Source organism: Saccopteryx leptura, chromosome 6 (genome assembly GCF_036850995.1).
Source record: "Saccopteryx leptura isolate mSacLep1 chromosome 6, mSacLep1_pri_phased_curated, whole genome shotgun sequence".
NCBI classification, from domain to species: domain Eukaryota; kingdom Metazoa; phylum Chordata; class Mammalia; order Chiroptera; family Emballonuridae; genus Saccopteryx; species Saccopteryx leptura.
This window is the reverse complement of record NC_089508.1, coordinates 124,951,752-124,974,984: the sequence shown is the minus strand read 5'-3', so window position 1 is coordinate 124,974,984 and position 23,233 is coordinate 124,951,752. Positions and strand designations below refer to the sequence as shown.

At 40.2% G+C, this 23,233-nt stretch overlaps 1 protein-coding gene and 1 pseudogene across 3 annotated transcripts in view; both read right to left on the bottom strand.

Annotated features, from left to right (window-relative positions):
- THSD4 (thrombospondin type 1 domain containing 4) overlaps positions 1-23,233 on the bottom strand; it is a 715,204-nt gene that overhangs the window by 217,785 nt on the left and 474,186 nt on the right. The gene's annotated exons all lie outside the window — the stretch shown is intronic.
- LOC136377743 (U4 spliceosomal RNA) lies at positions 4,321-4,403 on the bottom strand (annotated as a pseudogene).

The following is a 23,233-nucleotide window of genomic DNA, read 5'->3' as shown; positions in this document are numbered from 1 at the left end:
GTTAAGAGGACAACTTAAAAAAAGAAATGGCAGGGCCTTCTGGAGGCACAGTGAGTCAATTATAATTCAACTGACTACAATGAAATTAAACATAATAAAACAAAATCTGGTAGAGGTAGGAAGGGATGAGAATTATGGGGCAAAATGGTCAAAGCTCTGGCCGGATAGCTCAGTTGTTTAGAGCAGTGTTTTTCAACCAGTGTGCCGCAGCACACTAGTGTGCCGTGAGACATGGTCAGGTGTGCTGTGGGAAGATTAAACATGGGTCCCCAAACTATGGCCTGTGTGCTGGTTATGGCCCACGGAGGCTATTTATCCGGCCCGCCACCAGCCGCCTCCATCTGAACATAAACATTCCCCTCACAATCCCTCCAGCTATCAGCGACAGGAAGAGTGGAGGCACAAGGAACGCTCACTGACCAATCACCTTCTAGGATTCATCCTGACCACTAGCGATGAACCAATAGTAGGCCGCCTCTCATCCACACCCAGGAAGGTCCTCACTCGGGCTGCCACACACTTGTCACTTGTCGTTGTATGGCCGTGGCGAGTAGTTGAAGCTGCTACTCCTCCCCATGGTCCCGATTTCTAATCCTGGTCAGGACTGGAGGTAAATGTTGCCACCACTAGATGAAGCCTCAGCCTCAGCTGGTTATGTCTATCCTGATGGTGTATATAGATATTTGACCTTTTTTTTTTTTTTAAAAGAGGCCCCCGCAGAAGGTGATTTACAATGCATCACAATGTTATCTAACTTTAAAGCTAAAGTTTGCTGATCTTCCTTTGGACAGTTTTTGGTTATCTGTTGCCAAGGAGTTCCCCATTCTGGCCAACAAAGCTATTTTGACATTGCTCCCATTTTCAACCACATATCTATGTGAGCTGAGCTTCTCAAGCTTGACTGCGATAAAAACTAAAAACAGAGAGAGACTGAGAACAGTTGAGGAAGAGCTTCATGTGTGTCTTTCTACCATTCCTGCCAGGATATCCCTTTTGTGTTCATAGAAACAGGCCCAGGTTTCACACTAAGTGAGTATAAATACATTTAGAAACTATATTGTTAACTATATGTATAATATGTACTGTGTTAGAGTGTCATTTTGTGTCATTTTGGTAGGTATTGTGTCCCAGGATTTTGTAAATGTAAAAAATGTGCCGCGGCTCAAAAAAGGTTGAAAATCACTGGTTTAGAGTATCATCCCGAAGCACAGAGATTGTCAGTTCGATCTCTAGTCAGGGCACATAAGGGAACAGAGCTTGCTCCCTTCCTCTTTCTAAAAAACCAATAAAATAAACTATTTTTTTTTTATTCAATGAGAGAAAGAGAGGCAGAGACAGACTCCCACATGCGTCCCATCCAGGATCCACCCAGCAAACCCACTAGGGGGCAATGTTCTGCCTGTCTGGGACATTGCTCCATTGCTCAGCAACCGAGCTCTTCTTAGCACCTGAGGTGGAGGCCATGGAGCCATCCTCTGTGCCTGGGGCCAACTTGCTCTAATTAAGCCATGGCTACAGGAGGAGAAGAGAGAGATAGAAGTGAGAATGGAAGGGGTAGAGAAGCAGATGAGCACTTCTCCTGTGTGCCCTTTCTAGGAATCGAACCTGGGACATCTACATGCCGGGCCAACACTCTACCACTGAGCCACCCAACCAGGGCCAATAAAATAAACATGAAAAAAACAAATGGTCCAAGAGATGACAGTCTTAGGGTGGGATAGTATCATCTAGCCTGGCTGAGGAGTAAGGAGAAATCCCAACCCCAGCCGTCCACAGTTTACACACAGCATGTTACTGATATGGCCAGCCCAGTTATCTCATCTAAAAATGGGATGATAATCTGTACCACAGAGGGCTCTTCTGGGAATTGATAAGATTGTTTAATGCAAAGGTCGGGAACCTATGGCTCGCAAGCCAGATGTGGCTCTTTTGATGGCTGCATCTGGCTCGCAGACAAATCTTTAATAAAAAAAAAATAATGTTAAGCCTGACCTGTGGTGGCACAGTGGATAAAGTGTCGACCTGGAATGCTGAGGTCGCCGGTTCAAAACCCTGGGCCTGCCTGGTCAAGGCACATATGGGAGTTGATGCTTCCTGCTCCTCCCCCCCTTTCTCTCTCTCTCCTCTAAAATGAATAAAAAAATAAATAAATAAAAACTTTAAAAAAAGAATAATGTTAAAAATATAAAACATTCTCATGTATTACAATCCATTCATTTCCTACCACTCATGTTCATGGTGCTGTCCTCCAGGACAACACCAAATTTTTATTGGATAACGTGTAACATACACAGGTTGTTGTATGGCTTTCATAGAATTATATTTTAAAATATGCAGCGTTCATGGCTCTCTCAGCCAAAAAGATTCCCGACCCCTGGTATAATGCCTGAGCACAAAGCTGATGTTCAGCAAACACCAGGGTTAGAATCTGTTGGGTGACCCTGAATTAAGGAACTGCATGGACATCTCTGACCACAAACTTCTCAGTACTCAAAAGAGTAGGTATTTTTACCTATAGCTATTTCAAAACTTAGAGTGCATTTTTATTTGATTAAATCCCCGTAAAGAGAAAACACACACAATCTTCAAACTATGCACTGCTACAGAATAACAATACCTGAAGGGTACTTGAATTCACTATTGAATTTCAGAAGAAAAAAAAATCTCAAACAAAACCAAATGAAAGGAAACCATTCAACTCCTAGCTCCTTTACTTTTCTTTAAGTCAGGGGTCTCAAACTCAACTCAGCATGTGGGCCACAGAGCAAGATCACAGCCGTTTGGCGGGCCGCACTAGGTCTACAAAAGGCAACTGTTATGCAACACTTTTCTCACTGCAGTTGAAAACAAAAAAAAATCAGTACAACAAGCACAATCGTACATGCAGTTTACTCAGTGTCACAAAACGACCAGAAACTGTAGTTCACATCACAACTGCTGTTAACTAAGCTAATATCTAGCTAGGATGCTAGAGAAATGAAAAATACAAGTAGGCCCCTAGGCTTACTTAATTTTATCCAAAATATTTTGAACTTCGTGGGCTGCACAAAATTGTTCGGCGGGCCGCATGCGGCCCGCAGGCCGCGAGTTTGAGACCCCTGCTTTAAGTCCTAGCCGTGACCTTCTCAAGCTATTCTCCTTGCTGGACCTCAGGTTTCTCATAACTGAAATCAGGGGGCACTGGGCCAGATATACTTGAAGACCCTTTCAGGCCTTTGGCCTGTTTCAATTCTAGGGAAAGCAGAAAACAGTCCTTTATGTGGCCAGAAACAATGACTTTCATCTGCCATCATCACACCTGTGTCCTGAGTCCCTCAGGAGCCAGTGTAGAGCATCTGAACCCTAATGATTCCTTTGCTTTTCTTCTCATGTCAGTAAATTAGAGCAAAGTTTTTACCTCTTGTTATCATTCCTTGTAATTTATGCCCCAGGGTCTCAGGAGTTCATTCAGGATCCAGGAAAACCTGCCTTCTATTCCTTCCTCTAATCCAGTGTTTGTTTGCAACTAAATTTCCAAGAGAATCCCTGGTCTCTCCCATCTCTTCTACCACACCCTTTGAGGCTGAGCTCTGCACTCCATGTAATTAGCACCTTCTCACACACTTTGCTAGGATCTAACTGCATCACATAGGTGAGCAGTGGATTGCACAGGGAAGACTGTGTTCCACTGCCATGTTCAAGCACCACAGTCTAGCCCAGGCTCTGGAATGAAACAGACTGGGGTCCAAATCCTGCTTCTGCTTTTAGGACCACGTGATCTAGGCTGTATAATGTGGGCACACCTGTGTTGCACTTATAATGAACACCTGTGATTTTTTTTACCTGCTAAGTATCCCTTCTTCTGGAAACACCATCCTGATATCACCCTGTGATCGAGACAGATAACCCATCACCCAAATTGTGTGGTGGGTTTGGGCCCCAGGATTTGGGCTGGTCGATCTGCATATTTATTCCCTTGGCTACTGTGATTGGCTTAGGGATAAGCACATGACCTGGGTCAGTCCAATGAGCATTAACGCTAGGAATTTGCTGATATTACAGCCAAAACCCTATTAAGATTCCAACATCCAAGAAGCTTAAAAACCTATGGGCTTTTTTTTTTTTTATCTTCAAGGGGGTATCTACATATGATATTCAAACTCATTTGGTAGCAAAACATGACTTAACTGATACAACACTATGAATAATAGTCTTCAATTAACACCACTCACTATATATGTTCAGAGTTTTTGCTCTGGATATATGTATTCATGTATTTGACTGGACCCCTGCTTACGGTGTTAGGCAATATATGTTCCATATTATCCTTTTTTTTTTTTTTTTTTTTAAATTTTATTATCAATTAGCAATAATCGCGCCTTGGATAAACCTCATTGGCTACGATACTGCCACTGTGCAAAGCATATTATCCTTTTAATATAAGTAAAATTACAAATTCTGAAACACATCAGGGCCCCAAGGGCTTTAGATAATAGAGTGTGAGCTTGTACAGACTTCCTGGTTTTGCACAATTGCTCTGTCTGGGAAGTTCACCACCCCTCCCCCCCCAGCTTCTTCAACTGACAAACTCCTTCCTATTTGACAAAGCTCCAATCTACACATCCTCTGCGAAGGGTTCCCAGACTTTCCTCAGCATAAGTAGCCATGTCCTCATCTTGGTTCCGATGGCACTCAGTCCACACACAGGTCTCTTGGAAGTGAGGACCCATCTTGCATCTTTAAGTATCTGGTATAATGCCCAACATAAGCAGAGTGGTGCCCTCATGCAACTTCCCAAAGAGGAGAAAATGGGCATAACCATAAGGAACTGTGGGAAGCACGCAAATCGAATTCTTGAAACTGAAACGGAAGTAAGTCTTAGTTCTAATCTATTCTGTGATGCTCAAAAAACTCTATTTCCCATCAATATAAACAAATAAAATGAGAAAAAAAGAAAAATTCAGTCACTTGAGAACTGGCCAACTGGCACATCAATCAAGACAACTGATGGAGAGGCCCACCCCCTTAGCTAACACATAGGGCCACCTCTGATGAGCACATCAAATTCCACCTCTGGGGGCTGGTGCATGGTAAGGCCATGACACGCATCTCACACTTGGATTAATGGTTTGTTCAAATGTCAGATACGTTTACGGGAGACAGGAACAGTAACTGGGGGGAAGGCAGCTCTGGTTGGACAGCAACCTTTACTGAGGCTGGACAAAACCATCTCTGCCAAGGTTACTGACAGACATGCTATGAACCATGGAAATCAGAAGCCAAGTAATTGTACTTAGAATCAGGTTATACAACCCAATAAAATATGTAAACTTTAAAAATAATTTACTGTGTTTCTACTTCACTGTGCCTTCCTTCTCAGGAATAAGAGCCAAAATGATTAAGCGTTGTTTAGCTTAATCATCACAGTGCATCTAGCTGTAAGTTTTGGCATAGAATTCTGTTAATCATTATATGCTTCATGGTTATGGGTCCCCTTTCATCCAATAGTACCATAGTGCTTACTCAAGGCATTTAGGGTTTCAATTCCCCTGGAATAAATTTTCCAGAGCACCTAGAAGGTACAGTTCTAGAGGGGGTACCTCCGGGGTGCTTTCTGGGTCTTCACCACTTGCTCCTCACAGTGGGGACTCCTGGAGTGGTTGTGCTGTTGGGCCCCCCAGCGAGATTCTGCTGCATCACTCAGCTCTGAAAGGTGTCTCTATGGTCAACACATCTTCTTTGCTTCAGTCTGACGTGAAGGCTCAATAGTTTTGTGCTGCATGCATGCATCTAGTGTCCAATGTTGTGTGACACAGGACAATGAGGGACACAGGGATGTCTCCCAGCATCGGGTTGCTAACAGGCTCCCTGGGAGACCAGGTATTCGTGGGAAACTAGTAAGGAGCAAACGAGGCCACACTGGATCTGAGACTTGATGTTGTGCCAAAGCAGAGGGCAGTCTTGGACCAGTGACAGTGCATCGAGGTGTCCTGAAAGAGGGTAGTGGGCAGGGAGGGCGAGGTGTGGTGACACAGACGCAGCACCATATCCAGACCCCGCTTTTCCACTCCACTTCCAGGGGCAAACAAGCTAGACGGCGAGGTCCGATCTTTGTTTGATGGGCTCACCGGCACATGGCAACCACACAGACCAGTGCTGGGCCACTGCGGGCTCTCCACAGGAATGTGATGATGCATGTAGTAGGGTTCTACCCTTGCCCTACCTCCCCACCACCATCCAAAAGACTCAGATGGTTGATGGAGAAATCTAACCATCACTACAGGGTTAGCATTTGGGGAACTAACTGGAAACGGTTGAGCTCTCATCCAAATAGCTTTGAACACAGTGAATGGATCTGGCTTACCTGTTACTGCCATGAAGATTTAAAGCCACAACCACTCCCTTTTGGGTCATCCCCAGGCTTTCACTCTCCCAAAAGTCTCAGATGCTACAACTAGGCATCATGACTACGCTGCTCCTAGACCACTCACCCTCCAGCAATGTGTGGTGGTGGGCAAGCCTTAGAACCTCCAAAGGATTCATTCTCTCCTGTGTAAAGTTAGAGTGGGACTCGATTATCTCTAAGATTCTTTCTCAAATCATGATTCAGGAGAGTGAAATTTGATACTTAACACCATTTTTTGACTCAAGGGAAGACAGAGTGTTTTTCATTCACCCTTTTGCTGAGAAATCCACACTGACCTCCTAGCACCCTCCGCCTCCCCCTTCACCAACTGGAGAGGTATGGTCGACTCATCCTCTATAAATAGCATTAAGAACCCTATTTTTGCTCTTTACCACTTTTCAACTGTTCACCCCTCTCTTCCCATTTGAAAGCATCCTAGATATTTCCTTCTACCCTCTCTCCTACTCAGAACCTTTGACTCCAGTGAGATCTGGTTACGAACTTTGCAGCCACATTCTGGATTCTTGACTGTAAACCTCCTCTCTCTAGGATCTCCTATATTTCTTTTTTTCTTATTTTTTCTTCTTCTTTTTCCATGTGAGAGGAAGGAAGATAGAGAGACAGACTCCTGTATGTGCTCTGACTGGGATCCACCAGCAACACCCGTCTGGGGCGGATGCTAGCAACTGAGCTATTTTTAGCACCTGAGGTGGAGGCTCCATGGAGCCATCCTCAGCGTCTGGGGCTAATGTGCTTGAACCATTCGAGCCATGGCTGCAGGAGGGGAAGAGAGAGGAGAGAGAAGGGAGGGGTGGGGTGGAGAAGCAGATGGTCACTTCTCCTGTGTGTCGTGAGAGGGAATTGAATCCAGGACATCCATATGCCGGGCTGACACTCTACCACTAAGCCAACTGGCCAGGGCTGTTTCTCTTCGTGTCCTCCTGGACACTCCCCCAACTCCATAGTCATTTTCTTATTCCTCTCACTTCATGTTCTGCTTTAATCTGACCATATCTCCTTGTAGCTTTATATAATCTTTTTGGCCTCATTAAATAATTCTTTTCCATTAGTTTTGAGAGACCGATATTTTTATGATAAGGATAGCTGCCATCCATTGTGGGGTTTTTTTGAGTGGGGGTGGGGGTGTTTGCTGTGCACCAAACACTTTATGGAAATTAGCACCTTAATCTTCACTCAAACTCATGAAGTTGACATAATCCTCCCCGTTTTAAAGGTGAAGAAATGAAATGATGCTTAGGGAAGTCACTTGACCTGCCCAACTAAGAACACGCAGAATGAAGATTCAAGCAGAGGCCGGTGTGTCTCAAAGCCCAGGGGTCTGCTTCTTCTCTACCAAAGACATCAACACTATTCAGGGGTTTGTGATACACATTTGTAGTTTAGTGGTCACTTCAAGATTCAGAGAGTCTTCAGGTTGGAACATATTTAAGAAATCATAAGTTTTAGTGACTTCTAATAGACCAAAGAAATATAAGAACATACCCACAGAAGAGTAAAATAATGACATGGAAGAATGCATGCATATGATCTACATCTATATTTATAATAAAATGTAAAGTATATTTTTATAAGCTTCCATGGGCCATTTACAGAAATTGGTACATTTGGCCACAGGAGAAACTATATTGCATACAACATGTCCCTGAGCCATCTTGTTTGCATTATCTCCCCTACGTGTAATTGAAGCTTCAGCCAAAAGGAAAAAAAAATAATTTTCCATTTTCTAAATATGCCCTTAACTTCCCAACTGAATACATTTTTTTTTGAGAGAGAGAGAGAGAAAGAGGGACAGACAGGAAGGGAAATGAGAAGCATCAATTCTTCGTTGTCACACCTTAGTTCAGGGGTTGGGAACCTATGGCTCATGAGCCAGATGTGGCTCTTTTGATGGCTACATCTGGCTCGCAGACAAATCTTTAATAAAAAAAATAATGTTAAAAATAAAAAACATTCTCATGTATTACAATCCATTCATTTCCTACCACTCATGTTCATGGTTGCGGGTGGCTGGAGCCAATCACAGCTGTCCTCCGGGACAACACCAAATTTTTATTGGATAATGCATAACGTACACGGGTCATTGTATGGCTCTCACAAATTTACATTTTAAAATATACGGCGTTCATGGCTTTCTCAGCCAAAAAGGTTCCCGACCCCTGCCTTAGTTGTTCATTGATTGCTTTCTCATATGTTCCTAGACCGATGGGGCTACAGCAGATGAGTGACCCCTTGTTCAAGCTAGAGACCTTGGGATCAAGCCAGTGACCTTGGGCTTTAAGTCAGTGACCTTTGGGTTCAAGCCAGAGACCATGAGGTTATGTCTATGATCCCATACTCAAGTCAGTGACTCCATGCTTAACCTAGTGAGCCTGCACTCAAGCTGGTGACCTTGGAGTTTTGAACCTGTATCCTCAGCATCCCAGGTCAATGCTCTATCCATTGCATCACTCCCTGGTCAGGCAATACAATTCTTTATTCTACTGTTCTTAAAACTTGGGAAGGCTTCCTTTACCATCTATCTATGGAGCTCCTAAGTACTCTTCAATCTCATCTGAATCGCTCTTTTTTCCTTATGAGTGCTCCTGATCCTCACAATAGGACATATTTACTAGGGTAATTCATGTCTTGGCTTTACCTAACCTACTTGTTGGTGCACACCTTCAGCACAAACCTTATATGCAAAACAGCATTCAACACACAGCTATAGAATTTAATCAAGAATTACTTATTTTTGTGTAATATAGGGATTTAAAAAAAACTGAGAGGCAGGTTTCGATATATTATAATACAAACCACTTGGTCTTTTGCATCAGTTGCTCATTCTGTCCCTTAAATATGCCTGAGTGGAAATTTTAGCATTCTTTCTGTCAGTGTACATTAACTTTCTAAGCTAAAACAAATACATTTATATAATATGCTGAATCAGCAAATAAGGTTTTTAAGTAAAATTATTTTTAAAGGAGAAATGCCTAATTGAATATACATGCCAATAACATAGTACAAGAAAAAAAAAAGTAAGGAAAAAAGACACCCACAACAGCATTTGTTTTGAGACTAAATATTACCATTTACAAAATATGTGACTTTCTATTAAAGTACCCAATAGTTTCCTGGCAAATGATTTTCTCAAAAAATGGCAAATAAAATTTTGTTTGAGCCTCTCACAATATGCCGAATGCAGTCATTTTCCTTTAATGTTGCTGAGCTGTTTTATAATATCAGTTACACAAAAGTTAAAGGAACATGCTGAGGTCATCCTTTGCATCTGTGTAGATCTTTCCAGTCTACAAAGCACTTATATTGATGTTATCTTATTAATGTTTCTTATAAGCCATTAGGACAAGTATTATTATCATCCCCATTTGATAGATGAGGAAATAGAGGTCTAGAAGATCATTTGCTCAATAAACATTTACTGAGAGAATAAAAAAAAAGAACAAAAGAATAAAAATGTGTCCCACAAAGGGTCAAGATGGCAGACTGAACTAAGGTGTTTGTTTTTCTCTTTTCTTTTGTGAAAATTAATAAGCAGAAAGCTCATTTAAAATGGAGTTGAGAGGCTAAAGTTGAGAATGGTCATGCACATGTCACTCAACACACACTACTGACCGCAACAGGACCATGAGTACCTTGCATCTCGGATCATATTACTATCTCAAGAAGAGTAAAAAAATTTCTCTTTGCCCAGTAACAGTTCAGCCAATAGGAGACTGCCACAACTCAGCCAACGAAAAGTTAATATACTTTGAACTTTCAGTTTCCTCCAATAAACTCTTCCTTTACAACAGCCCCTCCCAAGTCCATTAGACTGCATGTCCCCAAGTACAGTTCTTGCTGTTTCTCAAAAAAACCATTTTCCTGGAGAAATATATGATCATTTAAGGTCAACACTTATCAAAATTTCATTCTAATAGCAGAAAAGACACACATGTTGTAACCACTATAAAAAAAAGAAAGGATACAATCAGTAGATAAAAATTTTTGAGAATATTTTGGATATTAGAGAGTGTGTTGACCAGCAGAAGAAATCAAAACAAACTATTGCAGAAATGGAAAAACTCTAAATTCAGAAATTACAGGTACAATGGCAGGAGGGGCCATCCAGCAAGAGTGATCACTAACAGGACTGCTTGAAGGACACTGAGGTCAGTCATGCCCCATCTCCCCTATAGTCCAACAAAGCAGCTGCTGGAAGATTTCAACCTTTATCACTGACAGATAAAGCAGGCAAACATTAGCAAAGATATAGAAGACGTGAATAACTCAATCTACAACCTCAATTTTAAAGATATATAAAAATACCTGTGCCCACTGATTAAGAACATTTTTCTAAAGCCCCCTTGGAATGTTCACAAAAACTGCATGTACTTGGCCATAAAACCAGTTTCAACAATTTTCAGAGTGTCAGCATTACAGGTACCATTCTCTCTGACCATAAAATAGTCAAGTATTTCTAACATAGGTCATACTTTTGAAAATGTAATTAAATAAATGCATGGGTCAGAGAAAATATCATAAAGGCAATTTTTAAAAATAGTTAAAATTAAATAATAATAAAGACACTGAAAATCAATCTACATATCAAATACATCAATCATTTCTATAGACTGAAACAATGCATTAACATTCAACGTCTATTCATATTTAAAGAGTCTCTTACCAGACTAGAAGATGGTTTATAGGCTTGATAAAGTGTACAATCAAATATAGAAAACTTCATTTTTAATGGCAAAATATTAGAAATATTCCCTTTAAGTCAGAAAAAAAAATAAAAAAGCCTGTATTCAACATTTCACTAAGGATCTTAGCCTGTGTTATAAGAATAAAAAGAGAAGAGATGACGTCAGAGTAATGGCGGGGTAAGAAGCGATACCGATAAATCTCCCCCAAAACTCAATAAGATCTTCAACCAGAAACAGAAAAACCTATCCTTGGAGCCTCCAGATGTTTCAAAATACACCCGAAGGTATGGTCGAGCGAAAAATTGGCTAAATATATAACCAAACCCCGAAGGAAATAGGGAGTAAGAAATGCTTCGCCTTCCTCACTAACCTAAACAGGGCTGCTTTCACTGGGAACTGAGAATATAGAAACTGAGACAGGCAAAGGGGGTGAATAGATCCAGGCCGCGGCACAAACGGCCGAACCAGGCTGTGGCACGGAGATCCAAGCCGAGGAAAAACTGTGCCTGTGGCAACCCAGTCAATACAAGCTAACACTTGCGCCAAACCCAGACAAAGAAAGACAAGCGGGGCAGCCATTTTACCCGATCTCCAGGTCTGCGCGCGCAAATAGTGGGCAAGAGATTCCTCCGAGTGCCTCAGCAGTGGGCGCTCGTGTTACCCCACAGAGAGGCAGAGTCAGGGGGCTTTGTGTGTGGAATCTCCGGGCTGCCCCAGCACCCTGAAAAAGCCGTGTGCGGAGGGAGCGAGAGCCAATTCCAATGCTGGAACTTTTCCGTGCGGGAGGAGGTTTCACTCAGAGTGTGAGACTGCTGGCCTGATATCCTGGTCTGCACGCACAGATAGTGAGCGAGAGTTTCCTCCAAGCACCCAGGGAGCGGGCGCCAGCCCGTGTTACCGGACAGAGTGGCAGAGTCAGAAGTCTTTGAGTGGGCAGAAGCCCCGCCTGATTATGCTAGCAGCTCTGACTGACTGAGCCTTTCCCAGAGTCCTGTGCTGAGTGGGAATAGAGTGGGGAGTTGCCAGCTCTTTGAGCCTCTTACTATCCAGGCAGAGGCAGCAGCAACCCCATAGCTAGATTATCAGGCTACTAATTGAGGAAGGAAAGACTAGGAGAGAGGCTCCAGGAACACAGACTCTCTCACTGGCAGAGCCTATAAATGCAAATGAGCCTCGACTGCCAACAAGACTGAAGCACAATACATGACATCGCCATAGAGACTTATCAACTGCAAACCTCTACCTGAGCGTGCCAAAGGGGTAGAACCCGGGGTACAGAGTCACCGACCAAGAAGAGGGAGAGAAAAGAAAAAGCAAGAAGATAACCTCTCAAAATCAAGAACAATCCGCAGACTTTATACCCTATCCCATTTTATTATACTTGTTCATTTGTTTCTCTTCATTCTTGATTTTTTTTTTTTCCTCCTCCAATTTGGTCGTTTAACTCCCTGCCGGTCTTACTCTCTCCTCTCCTTGAACTACACTACCCATAAGTGTTACATCTCCCATTATCTTTCCTTTCCTCTTCCTTTCTCTCTATGAGGGTTGCACTCCAAAACCCTTAACTCTCTCTCTCTTCTCTTTTTTTCTCTTTTCTTCTTTTAGGGGTTCCCTCTTTTTTTTCTCTCTCTCTCTCTCTTTCTTTTCTCCCTCTATATTAGTTTCTTCCTTTCTTCTTTATGTCTCCTCTCATTCAAACCTCAATAACGAACAAATTATCTTATCTGGGACTCAAACTTATGTTTGTGGCATTTTGGGGGTTTTTTACTTAACCTTTTTAACACATTAGCAGTGCTCCCATCCCTGGATCTCCATTTTATCTAGTTCTTATTCCACTAAATACAATAGTAACTTTTTAATTTGTCCCATTTTCCTGTTTCCCTCTTATTCCTCTCATCATAACTCTTAGTCAACCAACACCTAAAAGCAAATCATTTTACTCTTGACCCAATTTTTTTCCTTATTTTCTTTTTGTGGGTCCATACCCCACCTTTTTCTGTTTGGTTTTTCTTGTTTGTTTGTTTTTTTGCCCCTTTATTACTTCTCCCCAATTCAAGCCCTCCATTACAGGCATTGTTTGTTCTATTTAGTAAAATATAATTCACAGTTCACCACAAGATTTTTCTCAAGAAAGAAGGAGGAGGAGAGGAGAGGAAAAAAGGAGGGGGGGAAACAATTTTTTTTAATTTTTATTTTATTTTTCTTAATTATTAATTTTTTTTAAAAACAACAACTCTTTTTGATTTTTTATTTTTATTTTTTTTTAACTTTTTATTCTTTATTAAATCTCATTAATACTATCATCAAAACCACCCTTAGATGCCATTAAGGAAGAGAAAATCGAATATCATGGATACAAAAGAAAGAGAGGTAACACAGACAGATGAGGAAAAATCTATGGAGAAAAAATTTAATATATTGGAAACCTTGGAGTTAAACGACAGAGAATTTAAAATAGAAATCCTAAAAGTACTAAGAGATATACAAGAAAACACAGAAAGGAAATTAAGGGAGCTCAGAAAACAACTCAATGAACAAAAAGAATATATTTTCAAAGAAATTGAAACTATAAAAACAAATCAAACAGAGATGAAAAACTCAATTCAGGAGCTGAAAAACGAGGTAAGAAGCTTAGCTAATAGAACAGGCCAGATAGAAGGTAGGATTAGTGAAATAGAAGACAAGCAACTTGAGGCACAACAGAGAGAAGAAGAAAGAGACTCAAAAAAAAAAAAAAAATGAGACAGCCCTACAGGAATTATCTGACTCCATCAAAAAGAATAACATAAGAATAATAGGTATATCAGAGGGAGAAGAGAGAGAAAATGGAATGAAGAACATACTCAAACAAATAATAGATGAGAACTTCCCAAGCCTGTGGAATGAACTAAAGCCTCAAATTCAAGAAGCAAACAGAACTCCGAGTTTTCTTAACCCCAACAAACCTACTCCAAGGCACATCATAATAAAATTGGCACAAACCAATGGCAAAGAAAAATTCTCAAGGCAGCCAGGGAAAAGAAGAATACAAAATATAAAGGAAGGCCCATTAGATTATCATCAGATTGCTCAACAGAAACTCGACAAGCTAGAATAGAGTGGACCCCAATATTTAAAGTCCTAAAAGAGAGGAACTTTCAGCCACGAATACTATATCCATCAAAGCTATCCTTCAAATATGAAGGAGAAAGAAAAACATTCACAGATACAGAAAAGATGAGGGAATTTATCATCAGAAAACCGCCAGTGCAGAAATTACTAAAAGGGGTTCTCCAATCAGATACAAAGAACAACAAAAAAAAAAAGCCACAAGTAAAAGCTCCAAGAAGAATACAATAAAACCAAATTTAAACTGTGACAACAACAAAAAGAAAGGGGTGGGGGGAGAGGATGGAGATTAACAGTAGCAAAGGACAATGGAGTACAAAAGTACTCACAAAATAGTGCACTACAATGAACAGGGTAGGAACCCTTTTCATTACTTAAAGGTAACCACCATTGAAAAAACCACCACAGAAGCACATGATTTAAAAAAGATAGCAACAGAGGAAAGATGTATGGAAATCAACCAAATGAAAACAAAAGATAGAAAAACGAAAGAGAAGGATCAAACAAGACACAAAACGAACAGAAAGCAATCTATAAAATGGCAATAGGGAACTCACAAGTGTCAATAATTACACTAAATGTAAACGGATTAAACTCACCAATATAAAGGCACAGAGTAGCAGAATGGATTAAAAAAGAAAATCCAACTGTATGCTGCCTACAAGAAACTCATCTAAGTAACAAGGATAAAAACAAATTCAAAGTGAAAGGCTGGGCCCTGGCCGATTGGCTCAGCAGTAGAGCGTCGGCCTAGCGTGCGGAGGACCCGGGTTCGATTCCCGGCCAGGGCACATAGGAGAAGCGCCCATTTGCTTCTCCACCCCTCCGCCGCGCCTTCCTCTCTGTCTCTCTCTTCCCCTCCCGCAGCCAAGGCTCCATTGGAGCAAAGATGGCCCGGGCGCTGTGGATGGCTCTGTGGCCTCTGCCCCAGGCGCTAGAGTGGCTCTGGTCGCAACATGGCGACGCCCAGAATGGGCAGAGCACCACCCCCTGGTGGGCAGAGCGTCACCCCATGGTGGGCGTGCCGGGTGGATCCCGGTCGGGTGCATGCAGGAGTCTGTCTGACTGTCTCTCCTTGTTTCCAGCTTCAGAAAAAATGCAAAAAAATGCAAAAAAAAAACAAACAAACAAAAAAAACAAAGTGAAAGGCTGGAAAACAATACTCCAAGCAAATAACATCCAAACAAAAAGCAGGCGTAGCAATACTCATATCTGATAATGCTGACTACAAGACAGCAAAAGTAATCAGAGACAAAAATGGCCATTTCATAATGGCTAAGGGGACACTGAAGCAAGAAGACATAACAATTCTTAATATATATGCACCAAACCAAGGAGCACCAAAATATATAAGACAGCTACTTATTCATCTTAAAACAAAAAATGACAAAAATACAATCATACTTGGAGACCTCAATACACCGCTGACGGCTATAGATCGGTCATCCAAACAGAGAATCAACAAAGATATAGTGGCCTTAAACAAAACACTAGAGCACCTGGGTATGATAGACATCTACAGGACATTTCATCCCAAAGTGACTGAGTATACATTTTTCTCCAGTGTACATGGATCATTCTCAAGAATTGACCATATGTTGGGCTACAAAAACAACATCAGCAAATTCAGAAAAATCGAAGTTGTACCAAGCATATTTTCTGATCATAAAGCCTTGAGACTAGAATTCAACTGCAAAAAAGAGGAAAAAATCCCACAAAAATGTGGAAACTAAACAACATACTTTTAAAAAATGAATTGGTCAAAGAAGAAATAAGTGCAGAGATCAAAAGATGTATACAGACAAATGAAAATGACAATATGACATATCAGAATCTATGGGATGCAGCAAAAGCAGTGATAAGAGGGAAGTTCATATTACTTTAGCCATATATGAACAAACAAGAGAGAGCCCAAGTGAACCACTTAACTTCACACCTTAAGGAACTAGAAAAAGAAGAACAAAGACAACCCAAAACCAGCCGAAGAAAGGATATAATAAAAATCAGAGCAGAAATAAATGAAATAGAGAACAGAAAAACTATAGAAAAAATTAATAGAACAAGGAGCTGGTTCTTTGAAAAGATCAACAAAATTGAGAAACCCTTGGCAAGACTTACCAAGAAAAAAAGAGAAAGAACTCATATAAACAAAATCCAAAATGAAAGAGGAGAAATCACCACGGACACCGTAGATATACAAAGAATTATTGTAGAATATTATGAAAAACTTCATGCCACTAAATTCAACAACCTAGAAGAAATGGATAAATTCCTAGAACAATACAACCTTCCTATACTGAGTCAAGAAGAAGCAGAAAGTCTAAACAGACCTATTAGTAGAGAAGAAATAGAAAAAACCATTAAAAACCTCCCCAAAAATAAAAGTCCAGGCCCAGATGGCTATACCAGAAAATTTTATCAAACATTCAAAGAAGACTTGGTTCCTATTCTACTGAAAGTCTTCCAAAAAATTGAAGAAGCAGCAATACTTCCAAACACATTTATGAGGCCAACATAACCCTCATACCAAAACCAGGCAAGGATGACACAAAAAAAGAAAACTACAGACCAATATCTCTAATGAATACAGATGCTAAAATACTAAACAAAATACTAGCAAATTGAATACAACAACATATTAAAAAAATAATACATCATGATCAAGTGGGATTCATCCCAGAATCTCAAGGATGGTTCAACATACGTAAAACGGTTAACGTAATACACCATATCAACAAAACAAAGAACAAAAACCACATGATCTTATCAATAGACGCAGAAAAGGCTTTTGATAAAATACAACACAATTTTATGTTTAAGACTCTCAACAAAATGGGTACAGAAGAAAATATCTCAAGATGATAAAGGCCATATATGATAAACCATCAGCTAACATCATATTAAATGGCACAAAACTGAAGGCTTTCCCCCTTAAATCTGGAACAAGACAGGGTTGTCCACTCTCTTCACTCTTATTTAATGTGGTACTAGAGATTCTAGCCAGAGCAATCAGACAAGACAAAGAAATAAAAGGCATCTATATCAGAAAAGAAGAAGTAAAGGTATCACTTTTTGCAGATGATGTGATCCTATACATCTAAAACCCCAAAGAATCCACAAAAAGACTACTAGAAACAATAAGCCAATACAGTAAGGTTGCAGGATACAAAATTAACATACAGAAGTCAATAGCCTTTCTATATGCCAACAATGAAACATTTGAGAATGAACTCAAAAGAATAATCCCCTTCATGATTGCAACAAAAAAAATAAAATACCTAGGAATAAACATAACAAAGAATTAAAGGACTTATATAATGAAAACTATATACCATTGTTAAGGGAAATCAAAAAAGATATAATGAGATGGAAGAATATTCCTTGTTCTTGGTTAGGAAGAATAAATATAATCAAGATGGCCATATTACCCAAAGCAATATACAAATTTAATGCAATTCCCATCAAAATTCCAATGACACTTTTTAAAGAAATGGAGCAAAAAATCATCAGATTTATATGGAACTATAAAAAACCCCAAATAGCCAAAGCAATCCTAAAGAAAAAGAATGAAGCTGGGGGCATTACAATACCTGACTTCAGACTATATTATAGGGCCACGACAATCAAAACAGCATGATATTGGCAGAAAAATAGACACTCAGGCCAATGGAACAGAATAGAAAACCCAGAAATAAAACCACATATATATAGTCAAATAATTTTTGATAAAGGGGCCAACAACACACAATGGAGAAAAGAAAGCCTCTTCAATAAATGGTGCTGGGAAAACTGGAAAGCCACATGCAAAAGAATGAAACTGGACTACAGTTTGTCTCCCTGTACTAAAATTAACTCAAAATGGATCAAAGATCTAAACATAAGACCTGAAACAATTAAGTACATAGAAGAAGACATAGGTACTCAACTCATGGACCTGGGTTTTAAAGAGCATTTTATGAATTTGACTCCAAAGGCAAGAGAAGTGAAGGCAAAAATTAATGAATGGGACTACATCAGACTAAGAAGTTTTTCCTCAGCAGGAGAAACTGATAACAAAATAAACAGACAGTCAACTAAATGGGAAATGATATTTTCAATCAACAGCTCAGATAAGGGCCTAATATCCAAAATATACAATGAACTCATAAAACTCAACAATAAACAAACAAACAATCCAACCAAAAAACGCGAAGAGGACATGAACAGACACTTCTCCCAGGAAGAAATAGAAATGGCCAACAGATATATGAAAAGATGCTCATCTTCATTAGTTATTAGAGAAATACAAATCAAAACTGCAATGAGATACCACCTCACACCTGTTAGATTAGCTATTATTAACAAGACAGGTAATAGCAAATGTTGGAGAGGCTGTGGAGAAAAAGGAACCCTCATACACTGTTGGTGGGAATGTGAAGTAGCACAACCATTATGGAAGAAAGTATGGTGGTTCCTCAAAAAACTGAAAATAGAACTACCTATGACCCAGCAATCCCTCTACTGGGTATATACCCCAAAAACTCAGAAACATTGATACGTAAAGACACATGCAGCCCCATGTTCACTGCAGCATTGTTCACAGTGGCCAGGACATGGAAACAACCAAAAAGCCCATCAATAGATGACTGGATAAAGAAGATGTGGCACATATACACTATGGAATACTACTCAGCCATAAGAAATGATGACATCGGATCATTTACAGCAAAATGGTGGGATCTTGATAACATTATATGGAGTGAAATAAGTAAATCAGAAAAAAAACAAGAACTGCAGGATTCCAAACAATGGGGGGACATAAAAACTAGACTAAGGGACATGGACAAGAGTGTGATGGTTATGGGGGCAGGGGGAGGTAAGGAGTGAGAGGGGGAGGGGCACAAAGAAAACTAGATAGAAGGTGACAGAGGACAATCTGACTTTGGGTGATGGGTATGCAACATAATTGAACGACAAGATAACCTGGACATGTTATCTTTGAATATATGTATCCTGATTTTTTTATGTCGCCCCATTAAAAAGAAAAAAAGAATAAAAAGAAACAAGAGAAAAGAAAAAAACCAAAAAGGTCATTATTCACTGAAGACATGATTGTATATATAGAAATTATAAAACTTCTTACAAACAATTGATTTAAATTAATAAGAGTTTGCTTAGATATAAGAGCATTTGTATTTCTGACATTAGCAAGAAATAATAAAATGTATTAAAATATATACATAATTTACAATAATAAGAATTTAACAAGGTAGGCAGGACTAAATCTAAATTAAAGATGTATAAGAAATTTATGTAGAAAATTAATAGTAATTTGTCAAAAAGCTTCAAAGAAGATTTAAGCAATGTAAACCTTACACTATATAAATGGATAGAATGGCTAAATATTGGAATGATGTTATTGCTCTCATATCTATAGATTCAATGCAATTCTGTTAAAAACTCTTAAAGGATTTTCCAAGGAAAACTGATGAATTAACTTAAAATTTTAGAAAGAAGAGAAAATGTCTAAGAATGGTAAAGACATGCCTAAAGAATAAAAATAAGGTGGGTAGGCTTCAACAGGTGGTCCTGCAACACTTCATCACCAATATGGAAAAAGTTGAAATGCCAAATAACACACACCAATGACATTTCTTACCTATTATAGCAGAAAAAAATGAACTTGTCTGACAATGACAAATATCTATAAGGAGACAGGTAATTGAGAGCTCTTATACACTGCTAGTGTAAATGACAATGGAGACAACCACTTTAGAAATAGATTTGACATTACCTTGTAGAGGTAAAAATATACTCTATGGCCCGCCAACTCAACTCCTGAGAATACACCCTAAAAAAATCCATGCACAAGAGGGAAAATGGTGATGGAGTAGGTGGATATTAGAAGTCCCAACTCCCAGAACCAAAGTGAATTGTAACTTAATTTAGGAACAGTCATCTTGAAAAACCAGCTTTGGACTAAACTAAGAGGAATCTATAACCAAGTATCACCAAAGAAACCACACTGAGATGGTAGAAAAGGTGGAGATGTGGAAAGGACTGCCCCGCTTCCAGGAGTACGAGGTGGCCTGGAGGGTCTCTCACAGCGGGGTGGATTTCCTGGAGAGTTGTGGGCCCTCAGCCACAGGACCAGAACCCCAGCCTGGAGCCCCATAGACTAGAGGAGGTATATGGACAGTATTTAGCTGAAAGAAGAGCCGGGTTACTGTTTGTGAGAGGGAGACAGAACTCTCAGACCCAGGCTCCGTCTTAAAAGGACCACAAAGAAAACCTCATTCATAGCCACTTACCTGGGGCTCTGGGAGCGGGGAGCACCGAGAGGACTGGAGTTGCGAGAGGAGAGTGTAGTCTCAGGGACAAAAGGAGAGACTGTGGGGGACAGCCACCCTGATCCCTGTACTGGGTCACTCCCCAAACCTAAAGTGCCCATTCTTCCTGGGAGAACCAAGCCAACAAAGGGGAGAAATCACCCCACCCACCAGAGGCTCTTCTGCTTCAGTCAGTGCAGCGAGACACTTAAAAGCAGGGGGCACATCAGGGACACAGGATGTGAGTGCTGAGTTCTGGGCAACATGGCCCCCCCCAACCTGCTGAGTACCCTCTGAAGGGCAGGAGGGCCCTGTTGTGACCGTGGCACTTGGCCTGCACAGACGAGAGCGAGGCATCCTGCACGCCCACGAGGGGTGGAGCCTGGTAGCCCCTGCTGTACAGAAGAGGGGTAGAGCCCAGAGAGGCAGCCCAAGCCCCCGTGGCCTGCAGAGCCCAGGAGGTGAGGAGTCACCTCCCCTCCATGGAGCAGCCCGAAGTTTGGCCCATAAGCCAGTGCTGGTGCCCCAGTGTTTGAGGAGGCGGAGGCAGAGGGGGGAAGGTGGAAAGACCTCACTTCAGAAATAGAGAGGCCACATACACTGGCCAAGGGTGGATAAAATCCAGCCTAGGAGTGCAGCTGGTAGTTACAACAGTATCAGGGCCCAGCAGAGGCAGACACAAATTCTGGATTGCCTGTAGCTACAAGAAGATTGCTAAGGGCCAATCAAAAGCAGTGACCCCCACTGGTCTATGCCAGGTTCTGGCTAGGGAGGTCCAGGGCTGGTACATCCAGCGGCCAGATATGAAAAGCATCAGCTCAGGACCTAACAACCATAATTAAAGTGGTATCTTAAGGAAAGCCTCCTCACACCTGACCCAGCTAAGGCATAGAAAACGCTGTCACAAACAGCAAAAAGAGCAGTAGCAGCAATGTAGCCCACACCAGATTACAAACAGCTGAAGTCACCGCAAGAAGATTTAGAAACAACACAACTGAAAGCTGAAGGCAGACAACATCAACCCTATTATCAGCTAGCTACACAAACAACACATCCAAAGGAGGAGTCTACAGAGACAAAATGGGAAGACAGAGAAATGCAATTCAAATGAATCAACAAGAGAACTTTCCAGAAAAAGAGCTGAATAAAATGGAAATAACCAAGATACCGGATACAGAGTTTAGAACACTTATATCAAACAAAAATAGACTTTAAAACAAAGGTTATAGTAAGGGATAAAGAAGGTACTACATAATGATAAAAGGAGCAAGCCAACAGGAAGATATAACCATTATAAATATCTATGTGCCTATTATAGGAGCACATAAATATATAAAGCAGATTTTGATGGACATAAAGGGCAAGATCAACAGCAATACTATAATAGTAGGGGATTCCAATACCCCACTAACATCAATGGATAGATCCTCAAGAAAGAAAATTAACAAAGAAAGGACACACTAGGTTAACTGGATTTAATAGATATCTTCAGAACCTTTCACCCTAAAGCAGGAGAATATACATTCTTTTCAAGTGCTCATGGTACGTTCTCTAGGATAGACCACATGTTAGGACACAAAACGAGTCTCAGTAAATTTAAGAAGATTAAAATCATATCAAGCATCTTCTCAGATCACAATGGCATGAAATTAGAAGTCAACTACAATAGAAAAACTGAAAAATACTCAAACACTTGGAAACTAAATAGCATGTTATGAAATAACGAATGGGTTAACAATGAGATCAAGGAAGAAATCAAAATTTTCCTTGAAACAAATGAACATACAACAACTCAAAATTCATGGGTCACAGCAAAAGCAGTCCTGAGAGGGAAGTTCATAACATTACAGGAATACCTTAAGAAGCTAGTAGAAGTTCAAATAAACAATTTAATCCTGTATCTAAAAGAAATAGAAAAAGAACAGCAAGTAAAGCCCAGAGGAAGTAGAAGGAAGGAAATAATAAAGATCAGAGCAGAAATAAATGACATAGAGGCTAAAAAAACAATACAGAAGATCAATGAAACCAAGAACTGGTTCTTTGAAAAAGTAAGCAAGATTGATGAAACTTTAACCAGACTCACCAAGAAAAGAAAAGAGAGGACTCAAATAAGTAAAATTAGAAATGAGAGTGGAGAAGTAACAACTGACACAGCAGAAATACAAACGATTGTAAGAAAATACTATGAAGAACTGTACGCCAGAAAATTAGACAACCTAGATAAAATGGACAAATTCCTTGAAAAATATAATCTTTCAAAAATCAATCTGGAAGAATCAGAAGACCTAAACAGACCAATTTCATCAAATGAGATTGAAACAGTTATTAAAAAACTCCCAACAAACAAAATCCCTGAGCCAGATGGCTTCACAGGTGAATTCTACCAAATATTCAATGAAGAACTAACTTATCTTTCTCAAACTATTTCAAAAAATTCAAGAGGAGGGAAGACTTCCAACCTCCTTTTATGAGGCAAGCATAATTCTGATTCCAAAACCAGAAAAAGACAATACAAAGAAAGAAAACTATAGGCCAATATCTCTGATGAATTTAGATGCTAAAATTCTCAACAAAATATTAGCAAACTGGATCCAGCAATATATGAAAAAAATCATACATCATGATCAAGTGGGATTTATTCTGGGAAGGCAAGGCTGGTACAATATTCGCAAATCAATCAATGTGATTCATCAAATAAACAAAAGAAAGGAGAAAAATCACACGATTAT